At 45.0% G+C, this 6,098-nt stretch overlaps 1 pseudogene across 1 annotated transcript; it reads left to right on the top strand.

Annotated features, from left to right (window-relative positions):
- Nucleotides 1-465: 465 nt before the first annotated feature.
- LOC103740204 lies at nucleotides 466-3,297 on the top strand (annotated as a pseudogene). Its single transcript, XR_607540.3, has 2 exons — nucleotides 466-510; nucleotides 2,938-3,297. The product of XR_607540.3 is annotated as an NADH dehydrogenase [ubiquinone] 1 beta subcomplex subunit 3 pseudogene (transcript).
- Nucleotides 3,298-6,098: the final 2,801 nt, after the last annotated feature.

A 6,098-nucleotide genomic window follows, 5' to 3' on the forward strand; every position in this document is an offset into this window, starting at 1 on the left:
TTGGGCCCTCTGTAAGAGCTTTTAACTGCTGAGCCATCTCTCTAGCTCCCAATTTTTAATTGACATATAACTGCACATATTTATTGGATATAGTTTGATATTTTATTTTTTTATTTTTTGGTCTTTTTGAGACAGGGTCTCCCTGTAGCCCCAGCTGACCTGGAACTTGCTATGTAGACCAGGCTGGCCTTGAACTCAAAGAGATCCACTTGCCCCTGCCTCCCAAGTGCTGGGATTAAAGGCGTGCACCACCACACCTGGCCTAGTTTGATATTTTAATACATGGACATAATATATAGTGGTCAGATTGGGTAATTGACATATCTGTTATCTCAAAAAAACATCCCTTCTTTGTGGTAGCAACCTTCAAAATCCTCTCCATTAGAAATTCTGAAAATAATTAAAAAAAATAAAAAGTTAAGCCAGGAATGGTAGTACATGCCTGTAATCCCAGCACTTGAGAGGATGAGGCAGGAGGATCAACAGACTAATGCCTATTTGGACTACAGAGTGGGTTCAAGGCCAACCTGAGAAATTGTGAGACTGTCTCAAAACAACACAACAGCTGGGCGTGATGGCTCAAGCCTGTAGTCCCAGCAAGTGAAACCCAGGGGCTGGAGAATCACCACAAGTTCAAGGCCAGACTGTGGGTAATGAGTTCTAGGCCAGCCAGGGATACACAGTGAGCCAAAAAGGGCTCAAACGGGCTGGTGAGATGGCTCAGCTGTTAAGATCCTGTACTGCTCTTCTAGAGGACCTGAATTTGATTCCTAGCATCCATGTCAACCTGCTCATAGCAGCAAGTAACTCCAGCACTGCACTGATGTGCACAGACACACACTATATATACATAATTCTAAAAAATAATACAAATTAAAAAGCCCAAACAGTAAGAAACCTAGCCTCCTTTATCAGGGGTCTGCAGTCAGTTTTCTATTGGTCGCACCTTCCATGCACCAACCAGCAGGCTTCACACTGTGACATCTCTTCCTACTGAACTGAGAGAGCCCTACTTATGGGACCCAAGACCCTGGCCTCTGAGTTCTGGGATGCCTCCCCAGCAGGCCCTCCTCTGGGTTGCAAGTCTCCCCATGGAAGTCCCCCTGCATTCCCAGTTGCTGCTCCACCACACTGCTTCCTCAAGACCCAGTGCTTAGAGCTCCTACTTCTGCAAAGGCTCTAGCCCCTCCACTCCTTCCTGATGTGGCTTACAATTGTAGGTGACAAGCCACCCAGGGGCGGCCTCCAGGCAGGGATCAGTCAGCTGGAAAAAGCATGAAGCCACTAAGGATCAGCACATAGTTTCCTCCCTGACAGCCTGGACTTGGGAATTCTGCTCACAATGAAGGAAAGTGACCCGTCAACCCAAGAGGCAACTGCTCACTTATCCCAGACTTGAGATCCCAGCTCTGAGGGGCTCCGATCCCACTGAACCCCTCTAAGCCTCTCTTTTCTCCTTTGCAGAACCCAGCACAAGACTAAAGTGTGCAGCAGAGCCAAGCTAAATACAGTGTCTTCATCTGTGTGTACAGTTTAAATGGCTCAGGGTTCTGGAGGCTAGAAAGGCCAAAGGGAGGGGCCCGAATCCAGAGAAGCCTTCTCAGAGTGTCATCCCTCGGCTAGGCAGGAGGGCAGGTGAGGGCCGCACTAGCCTTTGTAACACATTCATTCTCTCCACAAATAACCCACTCCTGAGGTAAGGCTGTGAAGCCCAGGGTAAGGGCAGAGAACTCGAGACTTAATGGCTTTTTATCAGGCTCCACCTTCCAACACTGTTACATTGAGGATTAAATTTTCCAAATTTTGAGGGAAACATTCAAACGATAGCATATTAGATTAGATCCCCTATACCATGTGAGCATGTGCGTGCACACACATGAAAAGCCAGTTAGTTGTAATGTAGTTATTTAATAAATAGTTACTGAGTACCTACTATGTACATGCTTAATATGGTATCCCAGGCCCTGTACTAGGCTCTGGGAATATATCACTGAACAGGACAGAAAAGAGCCATACCCTCCTAGGGCTTACATTCTAGAAGATTAATGATCAATACCTGATAAAGGCAGAGCCTAAGGAAGGAAGGGTTTATTTGGCTCACAGTTTGAGGGGATGCCCACTATGTTTTTTGTTTTTTTTTTTCGTCTTTTTGAGGCAGGGTCTCCCTGTAGCCCCAGCTGTCCTGGAACTCACTATGTAGACCATGCTGACCTTGAACTCACAGAGATCCACCTGCCTCTGCCTCCCAAGTGCTGGGATTAAAAGCGGGCACCACCATGGCCGGCTTGGGATGCCCACTATGGTGGGAAGCAGTATGAGGCAGTTAGTTGGTCACACTACATCCACAGTCGGAAGCAGAGAGAGATGAATGCTGGTGCTTAGCTTGCTTTCTTCTTTTTATGTAATCCAGGACCCCATGGGATGGTGCTGTCCACATTTACAGTGGGTTTTCCCACCTCAATCTAATCTAGACGATTCCTCACAGACACACATGCCCAGAGGTTTGTTTCTACAGTAATTGCAGATTCTATTGACGATATTATCTGTCACAATAATGCATAAGTAAATTCCAGGGCAGCACTCACCCAATACACTGTGAACAACATGCTAGGTGAGAGCTCTGCAACTGAGCAACACGTGTAAACCCCACACGCACAATTTTGAAAATTTCAGTAGCGCCGTAAAATAGCAAAAAAAAAAAAGAAAAAAAGCAAACTGGTTTTGACAGCCATACCGGTGATACCAGCATCAGGATATATAATCACTCACAAATACACAAAGGGGAGATAAGGAGGGAGGGAGGGAGGAAAGAAGGAAAGAGAGAGGGAGGGAGGGAGGGAGGGAGAGGGAGAGAGAGACAAGAGAAGTTTATTTTATTTTTTATTTTTTGAGACAAGGTCCCACATAGCCCAGGCTGGCCTTAAAATCACTACATAGATCCGCTTCCGGTTGGCTCCGGCTGGAAGGTTGAATACTGAGTGTCATGGACATGGTCATGGTCATAGTAAATTGGAGCTTCCAGATTACAGACAATGGAAAATAGAAGGGACACCATTAGAAGCTGTCCAGAAGAAGCTGGCTGCACGGGGGCTAAGGGACCCATGGGCCCGCAATGAAGCTTGGCGATACATGGGTGGCTTTGCAGAAAATGTTTCCTTCCTGGGTATAATATTTAAAGGATTCAAATGGGGATTTGCTGCATTTGTGGTAGCACTAGGGGCTGAATATATCCTGGAATCCCAGAGCAAGAATAAGAAGCATCACTGAAGAGAATATCTTTAAATATCTTGTCACTTCCAAACTCTGTCACAAAAACAAGATTTCTTCGCTGTAGCCTGCTTGTTTGTATGTTTGTCCCTGAAAAAATACTAGTATGGTTTAATAAAGTAAGGAGAACATTAAAAAAAAAATCATTACATTGCTGAAGCTTGCCTTAAACTCTTGATCTTTCCTCCACCCAATTTTTTAGAAAAAAATTAATTAAAAATTATTTTTGAGGCATGGTGGTACAAGCCTATAATCTTTTCCCTTAGGAGGATTATGAATTTGAGGCCAGCCTCAGCTACATAGCGAGACCTTGTATTAAACAGCCGGGCGTGGTGGTGCACACCTTTAATCCCAGCACTCGGGAGGTAGAGGCAGGCGGATCTCTGTGAGTTCAAGGCCAGCCTGGTCTGGTCTACGTAGTGAGTTCCAGGCCAGCTGGAACAACAGGAATATTCAAAAAGACCAAAAAGACCAAAAAAAAAAAGCCAAAAGCAGAGTCAGAGCTCAGTGGGTGAAGGTGCTTGCCACTGGAGGACACGAGCCTGAAAACCTCAGTGTTTAATCCTAAAATGCAAGTAAAGGCAGAAGGCAAAAGCCGACTCTACAGCCATCCTGTGACCTCCACCCATACTAACCCCCCACACAAATCAAAGTAAATAAACAATAAATAAAACAATTAATTTAAAAATCATTAAAAGTCATTATAATAAATACAATATAGTACAGTTTCATGTGTAATTAAATGTAATTTTAATTATTTAAATTATAACTTTAAAAAATTTTAATGTGTGTGTATTGGGGATAGAACTCAGGGTCTCATGCCTGCCAGGCAAGTGCTTTACCACTGAGCTTCATCTCCAGAAATTTTGAAAAATTCCATTTTTTAGCTAGAGGTGGTAGTGTACACTTTAATCCCTGCACTCAGGAGGCAGAGACAGGTGGTTCTTTGTGAGACAGAGGCTAGCCTCGTCTACATATGGAGTTCTAAGCCAGCTGGGGCTGCAGGGAGACCCTGTCTCAAAAAAACCAAAAAAAAAAAAAAAAAAAAAAAAAAAAAAAGAAAAAGAAATTAACCCAGTAGATTGCACACATTATCATTTGAACAAGAGAGCCCTCATTCAAGTTCTTGGTAGCCACACGTGGCTGGTGGCTACTGTACTGGACAGCAGAATTGTGGAGGATGAATCCTGTGGGGTGTACCACACATGGGAGGAGCTGTCTGGGAAGGGGACATGGATGACGGAGTGAGTCACTAGCTTGAGTCAGCCCCTTTCTTGCCTGCTCACTGGCCTGGAGGCTTTCTGGCTATTGGCTTCCTACACTGCAGAGCATGACCTTGACTCCACGGAACCCTGACACAGACCCTCTGGAAACAGCTCAGCTTTAGTGGCCCCACCTGCCTACTCCAAGAAATGGTATGAACCCTTTGCTTTGGGGGCTCAAAGCTGCTCTGGGAAGGTGTGGGGGGACATAAGGGATAGGCTGACTAGGGGCCCAGTTTAGAGTGAAGTGAGTGGTGGTCAGAGACTGTCTCTACAGAAAAATTTGATATTTTATGCATATTTTTTTGCGTTAATTTATGTGCCTGGGGTGATCTGGAACTCCTGATCCATGTGATAATTTTTAAAATTAATGTAAACCCTAAATAAATGAAAAGCATATGTTCACACAAAGACTTGTACCTGGATGTTCTCAGCAGTGTGTTTACCATAGCCAAAAAGTAGGAAAAATGTAAATATCCATCCATGGATGAATGGGTAAAGTGTAGTGTACCTGGGCAAGGGCATGTTAGTAAGCCATAGGAGGGGATAAAGTGGGGATCCTGCTTTGGCAGTCCCAACATTCCGTTCCATTTACATGAAATGCCCAGAATAAGCAAACCCGGGGGCGAGGGGAGAGGCAGAGAGACAGAGATAGATAGAGAGACAGAGACAGAAGTCAGTCCACGGTCCATCACTGGTCAGAGGCTAAGCTAGACCTGGATAGGGGAGTGGCTACTGAGTGGATGTGGAATTTCTTTTGGGATGATGAAAACGTTCTAAAATTAAGATGATGTGCGGGATAGCTTTAGTGTCAACTTGACACACCTGGGTTGAAGGAGCCTCAATTGGGGAATTGCCTCCATTGGACCAGCATGTGGCCATGTCTGTGGGGGAATTTTCTTGATTGCTGAATGATGTGGGAGGGCCCAGCCCACTGGGGTGGTGCCACCTCTGGGCAGGTGGCCTATGTTGTATAATAAAGCAGGTTGAGACTGGGCCAGAGGAGCAAGCCAGTAAGCAGCATTCCTCCATGGCCTGTGCTCCAGCTCCTGCCTCCAGGTTCCTGCCCTGAGTTCCTATCTTGGTCTCTCTGATGAACTGTGACCCGGGAGATGTAAGCCAAATAAACCCTTTCCTCCCCAAGTCAGAGTGTTTTGTCACAGCAATGGAGAAACAAACTAGGACAGATGAAGTGGTATAGTACTGGGAATATACTAAAAACCAGTAATCAAAAACTTTAGAATGGTGAATTTGGGGCCAGGTGAAGGCACTTGCAGCCAAGTCTGATGACCCGAGTTCCATCCGTGGGACCCACATGGTGCAAGGAGAAAACAGACTCCTGAAAGCTGTCCTCAACATCTACATTCCAGCTGTAGCACATGAGCACATGCGTGCACACACAGACATGAATAAACAAATGTAAAAATTAATTAAACAAAAATATTAAGTGTTTTCACTAAGTACTATTGAAGAAAATTACATTTGGAAAAAATAAATAAAATATGGGGACTGGGGTATAGCTCACTTGTTTTATAGGGTGCTTGCCTAGCATGTATGAGGCCCTGGGTT

This window comes from Nannospalax galili, unplaced genomic scaffold (assembly GCF_000622305.1).
Source record: "Nannospalax galili isolate Female #2095 unplaced genomic scaffold, S.galili_v1.0 scaffold911, whole genome shotgun sequence".
In the NCBI taxonomy this organism is placed as follows: domain Eukaryota; kingdom Metazoa; phylum Chordata; class Mammalia; order Rodentia; family Spalacidae; genus Nannospalax; species Nannospalax galili.